Consider the following 26,778-nt stretch of genomic DNA (forward strand, 5'->3'; position numbering starts at 1 on the left):
GAACGGCTTCTGCTTACTTGAAGAAGTGGTCGATAAATCATCGCTAAGACCTGATTAAAGCCACTGTTTGTCACACATATCTTGGGAAATGGGAATCGTTAATTTTTAGGATCTTTCACCTGACTTCTCATGTCCAGTCAACATTATGAGCAGACTAATTCCTGTGGTGGAATGTTGTGCACTGTTAAAAGCTCCCATCACTTGTTTCAAGCTCCCAGATATCTATCCCAATCGGTCATGTATCGGGAACAATACACCCTCAACATCGACACCAGATTCCGATTTTGTCTTTCCACCAATCCGTTCGTTTGTGGATGGATGATTCGTAGAGGAATGAGCCTGAGCTACTTGGGAACGTCTCATGAGCTCCTTGGTAAGTTCTTCTACGAAAGCTATCCCATTGTCCGATTGGAATTTCATTGAAATACCATGTCTCGCTATCCAGGCATTGATCAGATAATCACATGTCTCTTCGGCTGAGGCAGTTATGCAGGGCACGGCTTCTGCATACTTTGTGAAGTGATCGATCATCACCAGGACCTGATTATAGCCACTGTCTGTCAAGCATATTTTCTGATGATCGATCTGTACCACTTCATTGAACTCAGATGACGCTATTATCTCAAATGGAAAAAGTAGTTTGCTGGGATCTTTCACCTGTTGGCATGACAGACATGTTGTCACCCACTTCTCGCATGCCTTCTTCATTCCAGGCCATTCAAAGCGTTTCACGATCTTCTGGTATTAGTTATCGATTCCCCGGAGGCCCACATGATCAGGCAACTTGAAAAAAAATCTGTCTGATAGAGTTGCGGCAAGACTGTCGCATTGTATTTTTACAAGACCTTGTCCTCCTCTCCCCTTTTTCGATCCTTGTTCAGATATAACCTTCCCTCTGTCTGCATATAATATTGTCTCAAGATTCGATAAATATCCTCTTCCAGATCTCCTTTGTCTGGTGACCCATTTTTGATCCACCTTTTTGAACTACTTGTCATACGGTCATTTCTCTGCGCTCTTAAATCAGTCTATGAGTCTTGCCTTCAAGTGTGTCTTCATGACCCTAAGTTGACTGTTCAGCTCATCGGGCTGATGTGCGTCATCTTCCATCTTAACACACCAAATTTTTGCCAATGGCTTTGCCTCTTGTTTGGATGGTTATAAGTCAACCCTGACTGCTTCATTCTGCGGTTTTAGGTTAATCGATTGAGCATTCGTGGTCACTGCCGCTTCTAAACGCAAATTCTTAATAGAAAAACGTTTAACACAAGCTACCTTCAACCTATTCTCAACCTAGGCCTAATCGGTGATACACATCTATGTTGGTATCCGAAATTACCTGATGATTATCTGACTGGAATCTTATCGGGCATCTATGTCTAGCTATCCAAGTGTTGATCACATGATCGCAGGTCTCTTCGACTGCGGCAGTTATGGAGGGCACGGCTTCTGCATACTTGAAGAAGTGGTCGATCAATTATCACTAAGACCTGATTATAGCCACTGTTGGTCATACCTATCTTGGGAAATGGGAAGCGTTAATTTTTAGGATCTTTCACCTGCTGGAGTGACAGACAAACCGTACTCCATTTTTTGCATGGCTTCTTTATACCAGGCCATTGAAAGCGTTTCAAGACTCTCTGGTACACTTAATCAATCCCTTGATGGTCCATCTGATCATGTGACCTGAATAATAGATCCATCTGATAGAGTTGACTCTGATAGTCTCTCTTTTTGCAGGCGACGATCCCCTCCTTAATCGTATACAACCGTCCCTCCTTCTGCATATAGTGCTGTCTCAAGATGCTGTAACTATCTTCTTCCAGATCACCTTTGTCTGGTGCCCCATTTTCTATCCACTTTTCGAACCACATATCATACGGTCAGTTCTCTGCGCTCTTAATAAGTCCGAGAGTCTTTATCTTGTCTTCAAGTATGTCTTCATAACCCTAAGGTGTCTGTTCAGCTCATCGGGCTGATGTGCGTCATCTTCCATCTTAACCCATCAAACTTTTGCCAATGGCTTTATCTCCTGTTTAGATTGTTCTGAGTCAAACCTGACTGCTTCTTTTTGCGGTGATAGGCTCATCAATTGTTTTGAGACCACAATCATCTCCAAGCATCTGCCGCGTTATCAAAGATTTTCTCACTCAGGAGTAGCTAATGACCAATGTTAGGGTCTTGATACAATTCCCTGTGCAATTCTCTTGTTCGAGTCTACATTAGCAATGTGTGTATCGCCAACTCTGATAATTCAGATCCCGTACTCGAGATCCTGCTTGAGTACTTGTGAATCTCTCATCTCCTCGAGATGTCTTCGAAAGATGAGTCTACCTTGTTTGAGCATGTCTTCGCGACAGATTCTGTTGTGCATGATCTACTCCTCCATCTAAACTCCCGGACAAAATTTGTCCACCTGTTCTTGTCTATCTACATATCTGCTTCCTTCAGTGTTTGACTCCCAGGACAGTTTTTCTTGCACGAGTTTCTGGACTCGACTTTTACCAGTCCTTGGTCAGGCGTCTCGAAAGTGACTGTTTTCTTCTGAGTCCCGATCTCTTGCTCTTTTGTCTTGTTAGATGTTCTCATCAAAACGCTCTGTGGAATTGAGGAAACTAGTCGCTGAACTACTGTACTACAATCCCCTTCATTGTTTTTTGTGCTGGCGTCTTCATGGTTTTATCAGTACTTTCTCACTAACAATCAACGATATCATGGCTGCTGCCCATTCATGATCATCTCTAGTCACTTCCTTTTCTAATAATACACCCAGCATCCGCGTCACGTAGCATCCGCATTGAACGTAGCAACAGATTCAATGCCACAGTGTCCTTCTTGGATAAAATCTTAATCTCTGCTGCTTTTTCTACCGTTAACTCTGGGTGTCCCGTTATTGGATGTCCTGACTTATCCAACCATCTCATCAGGGTAAGTGCTTCGTAAGTCTCTTTGTCTAAAATCAAGAATCCCTCCTTGTTTTCAACTTGATTGGCCTGCCTTTGTTCCAATCTTTCGTGAAAATGAGGTTTTTTTGCTGAGACTGCCAGCATTCTCGTGCTTGTGCCGCAACCTGTGTTCGATTATCATGTGGTAGCCATCCAACCTAATTATCCAACGAACAATGTAACTCTGGCCCATTGATTACGTTTTCAACCAGAGTCAGGCTCGATTGTCTACTCGAAACTTGAAGAGAGCACTTTCCAAGTAGGCGCGATCCTTCTCCACGAACGCGACTACCGCAAACATTTTTTCTTCTAATGCACTGTATTTCATCTTAGTGTCGCTCAGTACCTTACTGACGTGTGCCATGGGACGGATAACTGTTCTCCCATTCCATTCTTACTCCTGATGCAGTATTCCGGAAATGGCCACCATTGAAGCATCAGTATTCAGAAGTACCTGCATTTCTCTGTGGGCATGTCTAGCACTGGCGCTTTGCATAGACTTTGGGTAGACTTTGTCTGCAAACCCCTTTCAGACTTCTCAATAATAATTTGCGAGTCCTAGGAAGCTTATCAGCTGTGTGTCTTTTCTGGGGGCTTTCCACTGCATCCGGGTCCGGCCTCACGCCATGCTTATCCACCATCCCTCCCAGGTGCTTTGTCGAGTCCCTAGGGATCTACAATTTCCAGGGTTTGCACTTCAAGCCAGCTCTCTTCATGCAGTCAAAAGCTACATAAAGTCTATCAAAATGGTCATCAAGTTATGGTGAGTGTCCTAATCACTACATCATCAAAAATGCACATCACGAGGTTCCCATAATTCTTTTTCACGCAGAAGCATCTGTTAATTGCATCTATTCGGGGCATTTCTTGTCGCTGCTTTGAAGTCAATCCTAAGGACGTTGACTGCGGTTTCGTTTTCCGTCCCACTCGTTTCTTCTAGCACGGTCTGCATTTTTTTCGTAGCCAGCACTTGCGGTTTCTCTTCTCTTTCGTGCGTGCTTCTGCCTCGCTCATCAGGCGTGCCTTGCTGGCCTTTAAGCCTTGGATGCTTGACTTCCGCTACGGCAAACCAAAATTGTAGACAATCTGATTTAAAAAGACTCTTCAGTTTGCAAAGGAAACACCTAGGGCCGAATTTTGCAATCAATCATCTCATAAAATTTTCATGATCAATGTCCGACGCGTCTTCGACTTCATGTCTAAACCGATCTTTTTCATGCCTTGTTTATAAGTGGACATGCTGATACTTGATGGTCTGTGGAATTGCAGTTTGCACAAAACTGAACTTTGTTTGCAGTCTGTTGTCCATGTCATCCCTGTTGTTACTTTGTATCAGTTGTTACTTTGGTTTTTAGGTCCATTTTAAAATTGCCATAATTGTTTTTGTGATAACCTGATCACATCGAAGGCATCGCCATTAGTTTTTCCTAGGTTTTCAGTCGCAGCTCTTCCGTTGTAGATGCATTAGTTGGAAGAGGTGTGTTGTGCATCGCTAACATTGTCCTGAGCTCATCCTTTTTCTTGCCATCAAAGTTTTGAAGCTACTGCCAAGTTCATCCTGCTGTTTGACTCGTCCGGTTGACTACGCCTTTTCAGCATTTCTGAGTTATCTAAGAACTTGTCTATGGTTTCATCTTCACGTAGCCTTGGTTTCTCGGATCATCGCTTGGTTTCCTTGCACTCCCGAGCCGGAGCGGTTCATCAGTATCTCGAAAATTGTCACAGCAGTATCCGGCTGATATTGTTTTTTCACCATCACGCAGTTCACGGCTGTCCCATCCAAGTCACTCGTGAGCGCACTGCTTTATCGTTTTTCTGTCAAGTCTCTATCTCAAAGTTCAGCTTGATGACTTCTGCACCGGTATCTATACAACCGTAGGGTTCATCTTTATAACATCTCAGTTTTGAACACCCCTTTAGATTCCTCGCTGCGCCCATTGATCATGGACAACCTTGTGAGGCACGTCTCCAGGGATCAATCCAGAGGTTCGAACGCTGTAGCCATCGCTTTTGCATCCCTAGAATAACCCGTCTGATCTTTCATATCTGTTGTTTGAGGCTCTGGAACAACATTCCTGTCAGAGTCGCTGGGCTGAGCTCTTCCCTGGTTCGATTGATTCCAATTTGAGGAATCACCTCTTGTTTTTGCATGTTCGTCGTTCGTTCGAGAGTGGCCTAATGCCAGTAGAGCACTCTCTGATGTTTTTAGGATTCCTGGGCCCGTTACTACCAGTTGCGGCACTCGTTGGGTTACCTCTTCCTCTCGTGTACCCATAGGTCCCTTCTCTGTTTTAATGCTCATAGAAAATCACTCTCGACTATCTGCTAGCTTCCCTCAAGTGTGCTCCCCTACTTCATATTGGCTCCTGTTTCCCAGGAGACGTCCAATCTGTCCATTATAGCCTGAGTGCGTCTTTCCATCATCGCGTCTATCCTTGTATCGAGAGTCCCAAGAGTCTGCTCTTGTTGAATGGGAAGCTGCTCCAGGTCACCTCGCAATCGTTTCTCTCTTTCCTCAGCCTCCCGCATTATTCGCGACATTTTCTGGCCAATTAATCATCTGTTCTCTCTCTTAACCGCTTTTTGCTTTTGCTGACCTCCTGTACGTTATGACTTATTTCCTCCCGCAGACTTTCTTTCTCAACATGAACTGCTCTTTTTAGCTCACTCATTCTGATCGAAATCTGTTCATTCTGCTCACCCATGCTATCCATCAACCTGATCGAAATCCTCTTACTTTGATGCTGCATTGTCCAATCTTGGAGTCACTAGAAGTAGCGTCACCTGATTCCTGACAGGCAGTTTAGTACTTGTCGAAACTGACGCTGCTGTTCCTCTCTGTCTCGAAGGTCCTTCAAACTCCGCTTAGAGTTCCACTTATGTGGTCCCTGAGCCGGTGACCCTAAACGCACCCACTTGCATGTGCGAAACGGCCATTATCATGAATTCTCTCGATTCTTGTTTCCATTTATAGCCGTGTTTATGGTTCTTTGCACCAAATCGATCCGTGTTACCATTCTCCATGTTTACGTTGCCTCGTTTTCATAGTTCGAACTGCACTTGAGTTTTAGAGTCATCGATTTCTCTATTATCTTTGTCCTCTTTTTGGTTTGACTTCAAAAGCCAGTTCCCGTTCCCATGGTTAACGGAGATAAATTTCCTATAGTGTTATTGACACGTTCCGAAGACGAGGAAGATGTTGCCGCCTTCTCTGATCAATCCTGGTAATTTTAGTAGGTGAGCCTCCTACTGCCGGTTTTTCAATCGAAATATCGGACACTTCCGACTTTTCTTCTCGATCAAGAGTCCTGGTCGAAGCAGCGAAATCGTTGCCCTGTTCTACGGGAGTAGATACACTCGTTTACTTCCTGATACAATTTCCTTTGGTTCCATGTTCCGCCTGATTCTCATCCTGAGCAGGGCTCAGATTGTTCTCTGCTCCTAAATTTGTCCTTTTGTCTGTCTTCCGAGATCGTTGACTCCTTGTTTCAAAGATTCCTCCTGAAGCTTTCTTCCCCTTTTTGTTCCGAGTGTTCATTAATTATAAAAAAAAATTTTTATTCAATTTGAAGATGAAAGAATCAAAAAAATGTATTTGTATTGGGATCCGTCTGTCATAGCTTATTAGTTCAACTGGTTTATAAAGAAAAAGTTTTCTCCGTTTAGCGCCGCACCAAACAGACAAAACTTGAAGGCAGTATCTTTCTCTCATGTGGGAGGCTATTGCACCCTTGTTGTTCTGTGTTAACTATCTGCCTTCTCTTTGCCCGAGCTTGACCTACTAAAACTCTCAAGACAACCAATCTTCCAAAAAATGAGTAACGAATTGCATTCCTAATCAATTTAGTGTCGACTTCTAATTTCGGTCAGACCTAGAGTCGCGAGTCTCTGGATTTCTGCCTGTTCTGGTCTTTTTATGTTCTTTTCAGTTTTTATTTAAATGCAAGCTACCAGTGCACTCACTAGTTTCCTGTCTTGTTTGGTCTATCTATTTGTCTTAATATCTTAATTCTATCCAATAAATGACTTGCTTTGGTTTACCATCCTATAATGATCGCTGCGTTTGCGTTCGGAAAAAAATATTTGTAGACCCCTCCGGATTGGCGTTCAGTGATCCTCTTAAAATCGCATAAAAGAGAATCCCTCCGACTTGGGACACCTCCGAATTGGCAGAAACAGGATCCCTCCGGATTGGGCTTCCTTCGAATTGGCAAAAATACGACCCTTTCGGGTTGGCAAAAACAGGACCCCTCCGGATTGACGAAAACGGGACCCTCCTTTTGGCAAATTAACAATCCTTTGCCGGATTGGCAAAAACAGGACCCCTACTGATTGGGGACCCTTCAGAATTGGCAAAAAAGGACCCCTCCGTATTGGGACCCCTCCGAAATGGCAAAAATTTGACCCTACTGTATTGGCAAAAACGGGACCCCTCCGGATGGGGCCCTTCCGAGTCGACAAAAAAATAAAAACCGCTACCTTTCCGGATACGGTATTAGAGTCTAAAATGCAGAATCAACTACTTAGGAAGGATTTATCTTTACTTTGGACACCTCCGGTTAGAAGCCCTGCTCCGGATTGAAATATTTAGCGATTTCCTTTAGCTGGGAGGGGTCTACCAATCGGCATATTTCCGACTTGCTTACTGATTTCAAGGTTGCCTAAACCTTGTTTGTTGTCTGAAACAGTGTAAAAATTCCTTATTCAACAGTTTGGTAAGGATATAAGGTCTTTCCTAAAAGTTTTTATAAACCGTGTGGGTCTAACCTCAAAACCGTTGTTTTTGCTTAAAAAATTTTATAAATTCAATTTCTTCAGAAATTTTTTTTTTAACATTTAAGCTAAGTTTAGTAAATTGCTGATCTAACGGTACTAAAATTAAATGGATGGGTTCAGTTGTTAGCGAGTTATGAAGCAAACTGTTCTTTATGCAAAGTTAAAAATTTTTCAAACTTACAGGTAAAACCTATCTTTTTCTGCAATTCTTGTCTGATTGACTAAAAATTGTTGATCCCAACTTAGAAATTTTAGTGTTTTAGTTCAAAGCAATAAACCCAAACTAAAAAACTTTACTGTTGAAAAAATTTTCAAAAAACAATGCTTTTTAGACCCTTCCGGGGTGATGAATCCACCAAATCGAATTCGTGCAGTTCGATTCGTGAAGAAGCCTGGAGGGTGGTTGGTAAACGGATTCTAAAACCTGACAATTTACTAGTGTATGTTGTCCAAACAACAATTTTTTATCACAAAGGAACAAAATTATCGAAAATTTTTTCTGGTTTTGTGGCGTTTCGTTTTTCTAAAAATCAAGAAAAGTTTGATTTTGTTGCCCAATTAGTTCCAACCACCTCCGAACTAAACTCAACCAATTTGTTTTACTTTTTAAAGACGTGTCACAATATAACCGACTATATAAGAGCTTTTTTCCGTTTTTGAAAATTATGTATATCTCAAAAATTGCGAGTTCTGGGGGGATTAAAATTTCACTACTTTGACCCTAAAACCGGTTTGTTTTGACCAAAAACCGATACGGGAATTTCACAATGGGTAGCATAAAGAGTAGTGTTATAGTGTTGTACTCCTCCGGGTCCGTTCAATATCCAAATTAAGGTGCTTAACTTGGAAAATCGCAACTCTGTTGAGGGTCACTACTGTGCAGTCACTGACGAGCCCCCACTGGTTGATTTCGTATTTTTTGTACCAAAAAGGGTACAAAACTACCTAACAATAGACCAAAAATTGAAAACTGTTGTCCTAGATACCCTTCTTCCTGCCCCTTGCACTGCTTGCCGGATGAGTCTTCCACTCTAATCACTTGACCCTTTCGGATTGAGCGCAAATTAGAATCAACCGGCCTAAATACTCAATCAACCCTCAAGTACAGGCACCAGAAAGAGACCACAGTTTTGATTGAAACAATTCGGTTTGATATGACTGCCTTTAACAACAATATATCCGACAACAACAAACGGGAGGGTCGGATCACATTTCGTCTGGGGGATGATTTCTACTGATTTTGTGTGTTTTTTTGTTTTTTGTTTTTTCGGTAATTTTTGGTTTTTTCTCAGGTACTATACTACTTTTATTTTGATTTGTTGTTTACCTTTAAGTGTTTGTCGTCACATACTGCTCAGAGACCAACAGGACGGCCGATCCCCCACCCTTCACGATACGTGAATTTTCGAACTTAATTATGTTTAAAAAGCTACATCGGGGAATCCAGATGGCTTTCGCCTTCCGAAATACCCTTCTGGCTCTTGGCCAGGGGCCTTATTTAGAGCATCCGCTGGTCAAGGAAAGCTCCGTTAACGTGTCTAACGATCATGATATTTGAAAAACAACACCAAGCAGCGCCAAAAAATTATATACTTAATATTCGCCCGGAAGCACATACCGGAAAATAGGGCGAGGTTCTGAAACGACTTGCTAGCGTCCAAACACAGCTTTGCTTGCTTTAAATCGTGTCTACCAAGCTATTTCAATGTGTGGTTCATTAACATCGGGTGATGTTAATTTAGTTCAATTCAGTAAATCCCGGAAAGCTGAAATTTGAAATATAGTTCACTATCTTTCACCGAAACCCTATTGGGTTCTTGATTCCGGACCAAGAGGTGTCTGCTTGACAACCAGGAAGGGTAGCAAAATCCTCCCGATAGCAGTTCTGATTCTCGGGATTTGTTAAGAAACGATTGTAGCTGTACAATCGTTACGACTAAGAGCGCTGCTCTATAAACATCCGTCGAATGTAATTTTCGCCGTCTTGTTGATCGCACGTCTGTGTTATAAAAGCAAAAATCGCTGTTCTGATTTTCGCGGTTTCATTTGCTGCAAAAAATAAAATTGCTACGTGTCATGCACACCCAAATTGAAAATTTAAAAAATATTTTGTCCATCCAAATTGACCACTCCTAATACGTTCAATTTAACGATTAACACTAATAATCGTTCAAATCAATCAATTTTTCCACCAAACTGCTTCGAATAAAAGTTCGTTGATGACATGCATTTCCAGTCATTCTGGTCGAATGTCACATCGACTTCTTCGAGGCCATATTTTTTTACTATGCAATTGAGGGCATAGCCGGTTGTGCAGGGAAGATATTTACAGTCTGTTCTTTCAATTAAACCCTGAATCCTGATATGGGAGGGTAGTTTTCTGAGGAAAGTCAAAAAGCCTGAAAAAACTATCAACAAATCAACGCTCAAGCATGATTGTTGTGATAAACTTATTAAATAGATTTGTTATGATTGATATTTGTGCCTGTTTGTGGAACGCCCTCTGAGGGATTTTAGAGACAGGTCTGTCAAGTGGCTTTCTGTGGGGAGGTGGGAAACTGGAACTGACTCGAAGAGTCTGGTGGTGCACCGCTGGACCTACTGAGCTCGGGTGAGATTGTTCCTTGTTTTTGATTTTTGTAATTCGATTTTAAAAATTAAATTTATTTAATTGCCTTTTATTTTTTTGTTTGCTGAATTATAAAATTCCCACTAAAAGCTTATCATGGGTTAGTTCAGTCACCTAAAGTTCAGTCAAAATCCTTTTTTTTAACCTTTATGCTGAGTCAAGATAAGGAAAAACAACAAAAAGTGTACGAGCAAAGATTGCTTAAAACCTTCAGGACTGATAAATTGGATTAGATGTGATTGTTGTTCTAGTTGGTATCATAACAGTTGTGTAAATATTTCTCTTAGCGACTCTAAGAAAACCCAATGGTTTCAGTGTCCTTTATGATTTGATGTAAATTCTGTTAATAAAACAACAATAGGTAATGATTTATTGCTAGACAATTATGTTATTACAGCCATCTCAAATGTCCGAGTACTCAGGAGAGTACCAAAAAAGTTCGCGTGTTCCCTTGGCGGAAAGTCTGTCGGACAAAATAAATGACATCGCATACAAGGAAGAAAATGTTACAAAATGGCTAATTTTTTAACATCGTTCTTGTTTTTTTTTGGAGCAACCGAAAAGAAGTGGACGCAAACAGACCACAAGCATGAGCTCTTTGATAAATAAAAAATATCGAGCAAATGAACAGTTTTTTCCAAATCCCCAAGTTTCAAGCCCGCCTCTGAGTGACTTCGAGCAGAGCATAAAACTAATAAGTAGTAAGCTCGATGAAGGAAATGTAAAGGGGGGAAAAAAGCTTGCTGCTTCGGTTGACAAAATTGCTCCTTTTTCAACTGATAACTATCAAAAATTGTTGTCTAAGCATCCTCAGCGAGCCAATATTGCAGCTCCGAATCCAAAAAAGTTAGACCGTTTTTTCGTAACTAATTTTGACCTATACAAAGCAATAATGTCCTTTCCGAACGGATCGTAGCAGGTCCTGATAAATTAGCTCCTCAAATTTTTAAAGATCTTGTTAGTAAGTCGAATGACAAGGCAGGACTTAGTTTTCTGAAATCGCTTGCTAAGCTGATAAACCTCATAAAACTCAGATGGCAAAATACCCGAACCCCTAAGAACTTTCTTTTTTGGCGCAAAGCTTATTGCCCTCATAAAGATAGACGGAGGGTTGAGACCGATTGCCATAGGCAACACGCTGAGACGTATCGCGTCTAAATGCGCTGGAAGCAAGGCCCTCTCCGAGCGATAAAATTTTTTCGAAAACATACAGGTAGGATGCGGTACAAAACGAGGAGCAGAAGTAGCGGCACACTCGTTTCGAAACCTAATTGAACGCGACGACAATCCAAAGTGCACTGTTCTTTTAAAACTAGGTTTTAAGAATGCCTTTAATTCTCTAAATAGAAAAACAATGCTGAATCATGGTTATTCAAATTGCCCCGAATTGTATAATTACACCCATTGAGCGTAGAGTAAACCTAGTTACTTTTTTTACGGTAATTCAGCAAGGTAAGACGATCCTGAAGCCCCAACCCTTTTTGCGGAAACAATTCAGACACTAGTCAAACAGTTGGAGTCGAAAAATAACATCTGATATTTAGATGATGGAAATTTTGCCGACGACTATAAGGTAGTACTCCGGGACCTTAAAAACATTCTGAAATCGGAACGAATTTACGGCCTGAGCATGAACACTGAGAAGTGCGAACTTTGTTTTTGGGACCGACTACGAGTACACAATTCCAAAAAATATGCCCCAAAATAAAAATAAAAACAAAAAAAGAACGCCTCATTTTAGGATCTCCACTCGGCGAATTTTGCCGAAAAGAATTACCGGACGAAAAAATTATGGAGCTTGAAAAAATCTCGGATATCGTTGACAAACTAGACGCTCATTATGGCTTTTACCTCCTAAACAATTAGCATGCCAAAACTCCTATATTTTTTGCTTACTAGCCCTTGTTTTTTGCAACGGGATTTATTAGAACGCTACGACAAATTACTAAGAAATTCGTTATGCAAGGTCACTAGTGTGAATATGGATGATAACAAGTTTTTACAAGCAGTTCTCCCGTCAGCCAAAGGTGGCTTGGGCGTTTCTTCCGCTCGTCTACTCGCTTTACCCGCTTTCTTAGCCTCAGCAGTAGGAGCAAAAAATGCCTTGAGCGAAATCTTTGGTTTGGAGCATGTGGATGGAACTTATGATGATGCGCTTAAAGTTGGTTTAAACTTGGAAAAATTGAAATGGCTCCGAAAAATGAAATCCAAGAAAATTGGACAGAGCCAATTTTTGACAGCGAAATTGCAGATTTGATTTTACGACTCGAGCCAACGGAACGGATGTTAAAAGTTTCAACGCGTTCCAAGATAGATTTGGCTCCCAATGGTTGAACAACATCTCGTGCAAAAATTTAATGTTAAAACTATCGAACCAACAACTCAGAATTGCGATAGGACTTCGATTAGACGCAAAAATATGCGAACGGCATAAATACGTCTGCAGAAAAGACGTTACCCAGTATGGTTGGCATGGTCTTTCCTGCCTCAAAAGTGCAGGGAGATTCTCTAGGCATTCGAAATTGAATGTCTTTATAAAGCAGAGTTTATCTTCTATTCACATTCCGTCTGTTTTAGAAGCAACACACCTCTACAGGACCAATCAGAAGCGACCAGACGGTTTGACGCTCGTTCCATGGGCTGTTGGTGAGCAGTTCTTGTGAGCTCCAACGGTGGTAGACTCCTTAGCTCCTTGTAGGATTAAAGCCGGGTCTGTTTGTAACCCTGGTACGACTGCCGCTGAAGCGGAAGAGCAAAAAAATGACAAGTATAAAGATCTTGTAGATGATGGATATCTTTTTCAACCTCTAGCTTTTGAGATTCAGGGCGCGGCCGGCCCCAGCACAGAAATTTTATGAACAAGCTTTGTAAGAACCTAAGGAAAACTGCTAGAGAAACTGACTTTCGAGAAGCTGACTCCAATTGTTTACCCAACTCTGGCATCAGCCCAACGTGGTTTCAGACCCAAACGGTCAACTACAACGAACCTTATAGAATATCTGCATGAAATCGATAGCTGCTTAGAGTCTGAAAACTGCTCCTATCTGAATATCTTCTATATAGACTTCAAGAAAGCGTTTGTCAAAGTCATGCATGAGCTTCTCATACAAAAGTTGGCTGCTCTGGGGATTGGTGGACATTGTTTGAATCTGTTAAGAAGCTACCTCTATAAACGGAAGCAAACTGTGAGACTAAATGACACTGTTTCAGATGAATTAGAAGTATTCAGTGGCGTACCACAAGGCTCCATCCTCGGACCGCTCTTCTTCTTGGTTTTCATAAACGATCTTCCATCATGTGTCATGTCCAAATCGTTCGGTTATGCTGATGACTACAAAATTGTAGGCGACAACCCTTTAACACTGAATATAGACGTTAGAAAACTGTGGCGGTGGTGTGACGAAAATTTCATGTCAATGAACTTAGGAAAAAAGTAAAGTGCTCTGCATTAAAGGTACAGCTCCTATCGCACTGCCAAACCATGAATTTGTGTAACAGTCGCCTACTTCGGTCACATATGAGGCTTAAGAAAAATAGGCCCTATAACCATTGGCTCAAGAGTCAGGGACACTATCTCTTGTGTTTTTCTACCTCAAGAACGGTCGGAGCCAATTCGATTCGCTTGCGACATGAGACTAGAACCCATTACAGCTTAAAGGCCACTACCAAAATATCCCCCCCACTCTAGAAAATAAGAATTTTCCCATACTTAGGTCTCGAAATACCCAAAATACACAAACGCCGTTAAAAACAGGGTCGGAACAATCCGTTGAGTTACTTTTTTATTGGACAGTGGAACTTTGATCCATTTCAGATGTATCAACCTAAAACTCGCCTTATCTCAACATAACAATCATAAAACACACTCGAGAAAACTAAATTTGGAACTCACATGTCGACACACTCGAGAATAGGGAGTAATTAAAGTGATGAGCAACTCGAGAATTGAATAAAATAACTTGAGTAGTTCAATACTAATCAGTTTCAATAAATAAAATAAGTTTTGACTCTAGAATTGAAGTTTTAGTCTGAACCATTGGGACACTCCAGCTGTCCACCTTTCCGTTGAAGGTTCACTCTAGTTCAGCTCGAATAATTGTACTCTTCTCTCTCGATTATCTCGTCTCCTATTTCAGGATAAGACCGCTCTACTCGTGTCTTATTTTGTATCTGGAAATTGCGAATAGCAATTTCCTGCTGTTTTCTTAAGTAATTTCCCGCTATTGTTAATTCGGTCGTTCTGATTTTTCATTTTATGTTTTCAGTTGTCGCGAGAAAATTGAGCATGACAGGCTCCATTCGAAATTTTGAAAAAAAACTTCACTCCAAAATCACGTATACTCGTGTCCCACATACGTCGGTCATATTTGGAAGTTTGACCTTGAGAAAAGCAAGAGCACTTAATTTTGGGGTGAAATTTAATTTTTCAAAAATTCGAATAGAGCCTGTCATGCACGATTTTCTCGCGATAACTGAAAACCGAAAAAGAGAATTGAGAACGATCGAACAACAATCGCGGGAAAGTTGCTAGATAAAACAGTGGGAAATTGCTATTCGCAATTTCTGTCAGAATAGAACGAGAGTAGAGCTGTCCCATCTGAAACAGAGACAGGCGTATTCCCGAGAACTGGATTGTCATCACTCGATTGGATTATTATTTGAACTGAACTAGAGTGAACCTTCGGTGGAAAGGTGGACAGTTTGAGTGTCCCAATGGTTCACGAGAAACTACATCCTAGAGTTAAAACTTGTCCTTGTCATTGAAAAATTAAAACTCATTTAGTTACATTATTTAATTCTCGAGTTAATTACCGACTGAAGTACTTCCCTTTCTTGAGTGTGCTACGATGTGAGTACTTAATTTAAATTTCTAGAGTGTGTTTTATGATTGTTATGTTGAGGTAAGGCGAGTTTTAGGTTGATCCATCTGAAATGGATCAAAGTTCCACTGTCTAATAAAAAGTAACTTAACGGATTGTTCCGACCCGGTTTTTAACGGCGTTCGTGTATTTTGGGTATCTAGAGACCTAAGTATGGGGACGTTATTATTTCTAGAGTGGGGGGATATTTTGGTAGTAGCCTTTAAGCTGTAAAGGGTCGTAGTCTCATGTCACAAGCGAACTGAATTGGCTCCGACTGATTTGAGGTAGAAAAATACAAGAGATAGTGTCCCTGACTCTTGAGCCAATGGTTATAGGGCCTATTTTTCTTAAGCCTCATGTGTGACTACAGTAGACGAATGTTACATAGTGTTTTTATGGCGCTCCTGGGTGTTTACGACATCAAGACTACGGAGTCGAACCCACTTGAGACAGCTTCGGGCTGAATGCCCATTCTAGAGTACCGGTGGTACGGTTCGGCAGGAACGTGCAAACCTTCCGGTTGTACCGTGATAGCTTTTTAAGAAAACTCGAGAAAACTTCCTGGTACGCTCTCCGAACGAGGCTTAGCTAACCGAGTAAAAGGGGGCAACTAGGGGGACAAAAACACGAGCAAAAAGACAAAAAGCAAAACAAAAACCAGAAAAGAATAGAAAAAGGAACAAAAACCATAAAACGAAAAAAGACAGTGACTTTGACACCAGATTAGTTGGATCAAACCTTTATATTAATTAAATAGTATACCCATACTACTTTACAAGTTCGATCGTTTCGATCAACCTAGCAATTTATCCCAGTAACCTCAATAAAGTGCCCGTGTGTGGGGCGTTGTCAAGGGTTTTCAGATAGCTTGGAACTTAGCTGGACAACAAGGAGACTTGACTGAAAGAGGTGACCAGCCGAGTGGGAAAGTCGTTCAGGAGCACTTGAGCTGAACCAATAGGAGACTTGACTGGAAGAGGTGACCAGCCGAGTGGGAAAGTGGTACAGGAGCACTTGAGCTGAACTAATAGGAGACTTGACTGGAAGAGGTGACCAGCCGAGTGGGAAAGTGGTTCAGGAGCACTTGAGCTGAACCAATAGGAGACTGGACTGGAAGAGGTGACCAGTCGAGTGGGAAAGTAGCCAAGAAGGATTTGGCAGTTCTCGAGTTCTCAAGTTGGGCAGAACGGGTATCGTTAAAATCCACATTACATTATAGGAGATAAGTGTAAAATTGGATAAGCAAAATCCCCCGGTTTTGAAGAACATTTTTACTTGAGCAGGCCTGGAGACAGGTCTACGGTTTTCTCTTGAGAGGTTTAGCACCCGGCGCTTAAGGTAATTTTAGGCTTAAGAAGGGGGGCTAAAAAGGGGGGGAGGTTAGAAGGGGGGCTGGTTAGGTTAGAGGTTTGCGGTTGTAAATTGTAAAAAGGGGGAAATTAGAGTAACTAATTAGTCGACATCGTTGATTTAGTTACATTAGTCATTTACACGCGTTGGTCATAGGAAGCGGATATCCAAAATTGGAATTAGGTTAAGGTAGGTACCCTGGTCGGATCGGTAGGGGGGAACGGACATAGACAGTTTTTGTGATACCCCATAAGATTGCTAGCAGGGGGGAAGGAAACGCGTGGCAATTAGGTACCAGACATTTTTTCGATAGAAGGTAGACATTTGTCACCTTTGAATTTTAAATGGATTCATCTTTCTGTTTTTATTACTTTTTCTTGCTTAGATTTTTGTTGCATTTTGGTAAGGATTTGTAATTGGCTTTTATACGAACAGGTGATCACAAGATACCTGCGCACAAGTTTTGATTTCAAGTTGCTTGGAACATTGAAAAAGAGGTAACTAAAAAAGGGGGGTCAGCATTTGGCCACTAAGAGAGGGTTTTTGGGAAAGTTTTTACTAGAGCTTGAGTGGTGGTACAAGGTACAGTGAATCAAGAAGTCCCCATAACGAGGAAGAAAGAGGTCCCACCGCTCAGACACTTGTCAACAGTCTTGGGACAGTGCAGTCCTGGACCAGAGCAGTCTTGGGACAGTGGTCTTGGGACACTAGCCTTGGGACAGTGGTCTTGGGACAGTGGTCTTGGGACAGTGGTCTTGGGACAGTGGTCTTGGGACAGTGGTCTTGGGACAGTGGTCTTGGAACAGTGGTCTTGGGACAGTGGTATTGGGACAAAGGTCTTGGGACAGTGGTCTTGGGACAGTGGTCTTGGGACAGTGGTCTTGGGACAGTGGTCTTGGGACAGTGGTCTTGGGACAGTGGTCTTGGGACAGTGGTCTTGGGATAGTGGTCTTGGGACAGTGGTCTTAGGACACTAGCCTTGGGACACTAGCCTTGGGACAGTAGTCTTGGGACACTAGCCTTGGGACAGTAGTCTTGGGACAGTTGTCTTGGGACACTAGCCTTGGGACAGTAGTCTTGGGACAGTGGTCTTGGGACACTGGCATTGGGACACTAGCCTTGGGACAGTAGTCTTGGGACACTAGCCTTGGGACAGTGGTCTTGGGACAGTGGTCTTGGGATAGTGGTCTTGGGACAGTGGTCTTGGGACACTAGCCTTGGGACACTGACCTTGGGGCAGTTCTCTTGGGACAGTCTTGGGACAGTGGTCCTGGGACAAGGGTCTTGGGACACTGACGGAAAGTACTGGGACAGTACCGAACAGTCTTGGGACAGTAGAAAAAAACCTGGGACGGTACAAAGAAGAGTAGGGACGGTAACTGGAAGTCTTAGGACGGTATAAAAATTGAAGTAAAATTACAATAAGTGTTTTGAGACAGATTTAAAACAGAACAACACTAGTCGGAACCCGGTACGGTTGAGACCACAAATAAAGAAAGTTTCAAGAAAGGTGTTTATCACGTTGTATATTTCCTTTTAAGAATTCTTTTCCACAAAAGATTTTATTCGTAGAATAGGATTGTGTATATAATAATATTGTAAATAAGAGCAATTGTAAATAGAAATAATGAGACGGAGTAGGGTACCGGTGCTCGAAAAAAGGTCAAGTGGATCAAACACAAAATATAACTCGTCGCTGCGCGGAACGACATCAATGGGCCCAGGCAAAACGAAAGATAACTTTTCAGTTAGCATGGTCAGCACGAGGAGTATTACCGAGAACAAGGCGCGAGAAGGTGCTAAAGACAAACAGGTGGAGCCCACAATTGAAATCGATCTAGAGACACCAGACCAGAGCGTAGATGAAGTGGAGAAGAAGACTACGGAATCCACACCGATGCCCCATATGGAAGATCAAAATCCAAAAACCGTGGAGTTTTCGCCGATAAACGCGTTGGAAGACACAACAGGCAATACCCGAGAAACGGTGAAAGACGACTCTCAAGTAAAGAAAACATCTTTTACAGAAAAGTTGGCGATGATGGTCGGAATGAAATCGAAGGACAACACGGCCGAAGAATCAAAAACTGAAAGAGCACGAACATTTGGGACAGTGAGCGCGAAGACGACTGAAGCTGACCTAAAGGAAGAACAAGCCAAAACGGAAGCGACAGCCGAAAACAAGACAACGGCTGATCATGAAACAGGTACTCTTGAGCTTGGCGACCTGATGACAAAACTAAATCAGATCGACAAACAACTAAAGTACAGTGAGGAAGATAGGGACTTAATAAGGAAAGAGTTGAAATACAACAAACACGAGTATCTGGATAGTTATTTTAACCTGGCTAAGGCGACAGACGAGAGACTCCAGCAGATGTCGGACAAGGTAGATGCCACCAATGAAGAACGAGATAAGAACATCAAAAGAGATATGCAACAGTTGAAAAACCGATATGATGATTTCAACAGCCAATTAGGTAGCCTGGAAAAGAGAATGGACACAATGAACAGGAATCAGGCCGAAAGTTCGTGTGCAATACAGGCGAAGTTGGATGCAATCTTGAGAAATTCTACCTCACAAGAAAGACCGGCAGCGGATCGCACGCAAGGCACCAGAGTGGACTTTGTGGAACCACAAAGGAACAAAAGGCAATCGACACCGTTGCCTTTAAACCGGGATGCGGTAAGCATAGCACCAACGGTTGCTAAAACAATCATGAAAAATGGGACGTCAAACACAACGAGTGGTCCGGGGGACTCAACAGCTAGCAGCAACGCAGGTCCGGATGCCATGACGTGGGCAAGCAATTGGGAGATGATGAACAGGACTCTAGAGGCCTTCGCCACGAGGAACACTAACTCAAGCGATAGGAGAGACGGAAAATCAAGAAAAACTTTCAAGAAGCCAAAAGAATTCAAAGACGACTCCGATGGATGCATTGACACGTGGGTGGAAGTGATGAGATTGCATCTAGAGCAAGATAACTTAAATGATGAAAGGCAAGCATGCACAGCCATACTCAGCAACCTGGAAGGCACGGCATTGAAATGCGTGGTTGCAAAGAAAGAAGAAGAACGCGACACCGCGGACAAAATCTTCGAAATATTGCTGAATCGATTCGGATCAGGCATGAAGGGTCACCAAGCGATGATGCGATTTGAAAAGAGAAGGCAGAGGGACGACGAGTCAATTGATCGGTTCCTAGATGACCTCGAGAGCTTGAGAAGAAGGAGTGACCCGGAGGAGTCGACAAACAGAAGAAACTTTAGCATTGCCTCGAAGTTCATTGATGGGGTAAAAAGTGATGACTTAAGAACAATGTTAGCAACATACTACACATTGTCGAAAGACAGCGCACCGACCCCAGAAGAAATGAGAAAGACATCAAGGGAATACGCAAGGGGGAAGTCAATCCCAGAGGTCGTCATTGTACAAGCCTAGAAATGACATGGACAAGCGCAGATCATGCGCGAACTGCGGGTCGGCGGATCACCACGTGGCTGACTGCACAACATACAAACAAGGCATGAAGAGTCTAGGATACGCACCGGATGAGGAGGACATGAGCCAGATGGAGGAACACGAGTACTATAGTGGCTTAATCATCAAGATAGGCGCAAGATGCTTCTTCTGTAACCAGGAGGGGCACTTCAGAATGGATTGTCCCTTGTTCTGGGAAGCGGCCAAGGACCAGAGTCACCCCAAACATAAGTTGGCATTAGCGGCAGTGCAGAATCAGCGGAATAGACAAAACGAGTTTGAATCTAGGAACTTAAGAGCACCAAGCACGGAATTGCCGACGAAAACAGTGAAAGCTGTAACACATGTTAATGGTGCGATAGAATCCGCGGCCGGGAACTCTCTAGAGATAAGCAATGAGAAAGCGGCGACGGAAGCAATTGCCAAAGTGAAACAGGATCTGGCTGCGAAAGAAATAGAGCAACGACTAAAGCTGGAGATCGAAAGACAGAATTTCAACGAAGCATTAACCGGATCAAACCCAACACCAGAGGCTGTACCAGGCTCAACAAAGACCGGGAATTGTAACACTGTAAAAATGGTGACGGGAAAGCCATTCGGCATATGGAAAATCGGGGCTAGAATAATGTCGATAATCACAGTGGGCGGCCACGAGGTAACCAGAAACTTGAGCGAACCGAGCGACCAGACAATAATGCACATTGACGTGTACGCAGATTACTTGAGTTGTATAAGCCCACAAACGACTTCTAGAGCGCTGAGAGCACTACTCACGAGAGGGAGCAGCAAGTCGGTACGTGTTGACAACAGGTATACTGAAGCTTATGGTCCACACGAGGTGATGCTAAATATAGATGGAATAAACATCTATACCAAGACAATGATAACATGTGACGAAGACCTAAATGGGCAAATCTACGTAGGGAAAGAAGAGTTGAAAGTGAGATCGATTGGACACTGCGCTATGCTTGAAGAAGATGCGATGAACATCGGGACAGAGGCAGATGTGACAGGGCACGTGCTAGACATGAGTGGCAAAAAGACTCAACTACGTGGGTTACTTGATACGGGAGCAGTCTTGAGCGTCATACCAATCGAAACTTGGGAGCGGATGGGCTTTGACAAAGGTGATTTGATAGACACGAGAATACGGCTGTCAGCAGCAAACAAAGGGGCCCTTCGGTGCTGGGCAGGACGCCGATAATAGCCCTCAACTTGGGGGAACGTAACCTGTGGATGAGCTTTATCGTGGTAGAAAACCTAGATGAATCTGACCAATTCATTTTGGGCAGAGACTTCATCAGGAATTTCGACGTAACGATTGATCTAAATAACGCAATGTTTAGGATACGGAACCCGGATAGGAGGTACGCAATCAAACCGGTAAATTTAAAAATGGCAAATGAAAACAAAGCACCGGTATTCTTGAGTAGGAGGGTGAGGCTAAAAGCGAATGAGGCGGCAATCGTAGGCTTGAGGATGAAAAATTACAATGAACTAAGTGACAACAAGCAAGTGTGTGTAGTTCCGAATCCTAATAGTCAAAGTGCTGCTGTTTTAGGAAGATCCTTCTCGATAACGAAGAGCGGCCTCTGCGTCAGTGTCTTGTTGAATACCCTTGATATACCGATCAGAGGGAGGAAACTGGGATATGCTTTACCGGTTAAAACTCGATATGAAACGATCGAGAACTCAAAACAAAATGAAGTTGTTGATTGTCCCAATCATAGGGACAAAATTTGTATCTTGAGACGATTGCAGAAAATAAAAGATTCTTCAGGTCTTATTAAATCACTTAAGTCAGAAACGGATGATGGGCTGTCGAGCTGTTCGAACTTTCCAGAGCGACCCACACTAGATGAAATGCAAAATGAAAAACCGGTTCTGCCGGAGATTGAACATTTGAGGGGCAAACTGAAAGATGAACAGCTCGAAGCCATCAAGGACGTACTAGAGCGGAACGAGGAAGTTTTTTCGAGGCATAAGGCGGATATCGGGTGTTGTAATTTCGTTGAGCATGAAAGAGATCTTGAGGAAAACGCGGTACCACACAGGGAGGGGGCGAGGCGCATGACCCCACACAAATCGGACGCGTGTAGAAAAGAAATCGAGACGTTACTAGAGTATGACATGATAGAACCATCCAAGTCACCGTGGGCGTGTGGAGTAGTGATGGCCAAAAAGAAAGGCGACCAGTTGAGGTTTTGTTGTCATTTTCGATACCTGAACTCCGTCACGGTGAAGGATGCCTATCCCATACCTAGGATTGATGAGAGCCTTTCGAAGTTAGGTGATGCAAAATTTTTTACGACTCTTGATTTAGGCTCGGCCTTTTGGCAAGTACCACTAAGGAAGCAGGACAGGGTCAAGACAGGGTTTGCCTGCGAGTTGGGTCTGTTTCAATGGAAACGGATGCCGTTTGGACTTTGCAATGCCACAGCCACGTTTCAGCGGTTGATGGCACACGCGCTGATAGGCGTGACGAAGAAGTATGGCAACCTGGTAATGTGCTACGTGGATGACGTGGTAGTAGCGACGCCAACACTGGAAGACCACATTGAGAGACTTGACGAAGTGATTGCATGCATGAAGAAGTCGGGGCTAAAGTGTAAACCATCAAAGTGCGAGATACTCAAGGACTCAATAAAATACTTGCGCAGGATGGTAGACAAGCACGGCATCAGACCTGATACGGACGCCGTGGAAGCAGTCCTGACCTGGAAATCACCGAAGACAGAGCACCAGTTGATGAGCTTCCTGGGTTTCGCTAACTATTATAGAGAGTTCATCAAAGGCTATGCAGACAAGGTATACCCGATGCAACAATTAATGAGACACAAGGGCAAGAAAATCACGTGGAACAACGCAGCAGAAGAGTCATTCCAGAGAATAAAGAAAGAGCTATGTGAGGCACCAGTACTGGGTATGCCGACTGAGAAATGGATGTACGTGCTGGACACGGATGCGTCGGTAGTCGCGATTTCTGGGATTCTCCACCAAGAACAAGAATGGAATGGGAAGACAGTCTTGAGACCAATAGCGTACGGGAGCAAAGTCCTGAGTGACACGGAAATGAAGTACGGAGCACCAAAAGCAGAGATGTTCGCGGTGGTTACCTTTGTCGAGAAATACAGGGCATACCTGGGCAGTGAGCCATTCAAGTTGCGAGTCGACAATCGAGCACTGAGCTGGCTGAAAACGTACTCAATGGACCAAAGTTACATTGGGAGGTGGATAGTTCGCCTGGATGTATACAAAATGATAATTGAGCATAGAACACGAGATAAACAGCAGAATGCCGACAGCTTGAGTAAGAAGACGGAGTTCTATGAGAGACAAGAGCAAAGAGAGGCAGACAGACCTGAAATCAAAGATGGCTTCTCCTTCATGGACAAGGAAACGTACGACAGTCTTCCACTCACGAGATGGCGGGACAAATCAGGCAAACCGATAGAAGATCATCCTGAATTACCTAAAGAACCTCCAGAGAAGACCATCTTGAAGAAGAGCAAAAGGATTCAAATAGAAATAATACTAAAGTCGAAGATCGTGAGGGAGACGCTCAAGGCAAAAGTCTATGATCTTAACCAGGTAGAAGCAGGAACTGCACAGATAGATGATGACTTAATGAGGTTGCTCGAGAAACTATCAGATGAGAAGCCCGTGATCCAAGAGAAGGGTCAAGAGGAACCGGAAGTCACTATACTTCGGAGAAAAGAAACAGTGAACAATACCGACTCCTCAAGAGGAAGCGTCACTGACAGCAAAGATGTCGTGCGGTCACTAGTTGACAAAATCCCCGAAAACATTCTGGAGCAGACCAAGGTTAGGAAAAAGAAAGTGACGTTCAAAGAAGATACTGAACACCTGGGACTAGGTCAAGAGTCCGGGGAGTGTTCCATGTTCACGGAAGAAGAAACCGGAGAGGGAAAATTGTCCGGGGAGCGTGAAGAATGGGATGAAGACTCGGATGAGAGCAGCGAAAACCAAGACAGTCTGTGCATGATATTGGCGGAAGAGAAGACAAGGCACCACGACAGGGAGTTACAGACGGATTCATCTTCAGGAACGTACAATCTGGACGTACAGGAGATACGAGGTGGTGAAGAACTTGAGAAAATTGCGGTTTCAAGGAAGCCATTCAGGAAATTATCATGCAACTCAAACGTCAGAACGAATCTGGTGCCAGAAGATGATATGAAAATCGTGAAAAGGATGATATGCGTGAAGCTGAGTGATGACATGCACAACCCTGGTGAGATGAATGGACAGATCATGGCGCTAAAGGAGCATGTCAAGGCAAGATATAGGCTGTCAGACCTAATAAGAGCCCAAAAGAATGACAAAAAGACAAGTAACCTCTCCAAATGGATCCAGTCGGGGGTCAAGGAGAAGGGGGAGCTCGAGGAAGACAGCTACAAGATCTTGAGCCAGTTCTACAAAGAGAAGAAAGACTTACTCTACCACACAGCTGATGGGGTGGTAGCATGCAAGAGGAAAGATGAGGAGAAGATATTACACAAACACAACCTCATCATACTGCCACAATTGTATCAAACGGAGGTGCTTTTCAGATCGCACGACCAGATGGGGCACCAGGGGATAGATAAAGTACAACAAAGGATACTTCACAGGTTTGATTGGCCAGGAATGAGAAAAGCTTGCGAGAGATGGGTGAAGGCCTGCTTGGCATGCCTCCAGGTAAAAGACCCAAGGAAGATGAAATTTCCCCTCAAGTCCTTCGAGAGCTCAGAATTCAACGAAGTGGTGCAGATAGACCATCAAAAAATCTGCATGACGGAGTCGGGATATAACCAGATACTGGTTATAATAGATCACTTCACAAAGTTGGCGGAAGCGGTTCCGTGCCAGACAGCCTCGGCCGAGGAGACATGTGATCATCTGATAACGCATTGGATATCGCGGTATGGTTGTCCAATGACTTTGCAGTCGGACAACGGCAAAGCTTTTGTGGGGGACTTGACAAAAGAATTGATGAGGAGATCGCACATTGCTCAAGCACACTCGACAACCTACCATCCACAGACCAACGGGTTGGTAGAGAGACAGAACAGGACACTGGTCAACATGTTAAGGGTGTACTGCTCAAGATACATGACGGATTGGGATAAATACCTGCCACAGGTAGTAGGGGCCTACAACAGTACACAGCACTCAACGACGGGCATCAGTCCCTTCATGATGTTGACGGGTAGGGAGAGAGCAATGCCTCTGACATTCTTTTACCCGGAATACGAAGGGAAAAGGACGTCGCCTCAGGCATACGTGAAAGAAGCGATCAAAAGACAACAGGAGTTAAACGAGCTATGCAGGAGGAACACGGCGCAAGCGCAAATGAGGCAACGCAGAAAATATGACGAAAAAATATTACAAGCGAAGCCATATGAAGTGGGCCAATACGTGTGGGTCTTCCAAAATGTCATACCGCCCAAGGGAACAAAGAAACTACTCAAGAAGTGGAGGGGACCATTCATGATAACGGAAGTTCATCAACAAGGACGGTTCTATCGCTTGAGTACTGGGCGAGCGGCACATTATGAAAATCTGAAGCCTCACGTCCCGTCCCCGGAGGATTGGTGCATACCGAAGGACATGGAGGGTCTTGAGTACCTGGTGGTAGAGCCAGCGTGTGAAGTGAATGAAAAAGGCACCAGAGAAAAAAATGATGGTAATGAGAACTTGAGTTTGGACGACAATGAAAAGATAGGAGTGGAGTCTGAAGCAGGATCATTTGTAGAAGAAGACTGGAACGACCCGGAGCAAGATGAGGTGCCGAAGTGGATGGAGCCAGATCGACCAATACCACCGGGAACCAGGACTGGCAATAGTAAACGCACCGGCATGAGGTACAACAGGTACGGGGATGACTTCTTGATCGATAAGATACAGCCAGACAAATTGGGCGAGGAACTACTGAGTGCAGGCGAACTGGAAGCCGATGAGGAATGGCAGGTCATTGACGATGGTGGACACTATTCGCAGGAAGACTACTCGACGCCGGAACTGGAGACGGATCTCGAACAGAGTGAGATAGAGAGGAGGGAGAATACGAACTTGAGGATACTAGAGTGGATGCGCGATGTCAAAGACGAAAGCCGCGAAGGACAAAGCATTCAACAAGTCGATGTATCAGCGGCAAATTACATGAAGACAGAGGACCCTCTTTTCGGATGGACGGCAACAGACAGGCCACTGGACATTCCTCAGGACAATTCAGACCCGACAACATCGACGGGGACGTCGATAAATATTTTTGTCCGGGGAGTGGGGGTAGGACTTACCCACACCGAAAATTTGATGATAAAGAAGCTCAAGGAAGTGAGAGAAACAAGCGAATTGGAACTGGAAGAAGAAGAGCTAGAGCCTACCATAGGTCGGAATTTCAAAACGAAATTTGAAATACCCAATGAGTACTCGGAAAACATCATGATAACGGATAGCGACTTCATCCTGTCAAACAGGACTAGCGCGATCTGCATCACGGCGGACATGAGTTTCAAATCAAGATTGGAAGGTGACTTCAAAAGAGAGTACCAGAACGTGGAGTTTCTGTTCAGACAGAGGCCAGGACTGGGAGGGATGGCAGCGCTTCCACCATCAGTAGCACAAGTCCCGGGCAAATATCTGTGCTTCCTAGTGACGAGGGTCAATGTCAGGAACACAATCAATCCCGAACACGTGATGTTGGCACTAACAAGACTACGAGACTTC

The 26,778-nt window shown here is 43.5% G+C and overlaps 1 protein-coding gene across 1 annotated transcript in view; it reads left to right on the top strand.

Moving 5' to 3' along the window:
• Positions 1-10,159: 10,159 nt before the first annotated feature.
• The window catches only part of LOC134850463 (3-phosphoinositide-dependent protein kinase 1-like), a 203,192-nt gene continuing 186,573 nt past the window's right edge, over positions 10,160-26,778 (top strand). The window contains exon 1 of the mRNA XM_063866597.1: positions 10,160-10,180. The gene's annotated coding sequence lies outside the window, so the exon portion shown is untranslated. The remainder of the gene's footprint in view (positions 10,181-26,778) is intronic.

The sequence above is a fragment of the Symsagittifera roscoffensis genome, chromosome 1 (genome assembly GCF_963678635.1).
Source record: "Symsagittifera roscoffensis chromosome 1, txSymRosc1.1, whole genome shotgun sequence".
Classification (NCBI taxonomy): Eukaryota; Metazoa; Xenacoelomorpha; order Acoela; family Convolutidae; genus Symsagittifera; species Symsagittifera roscoffensis.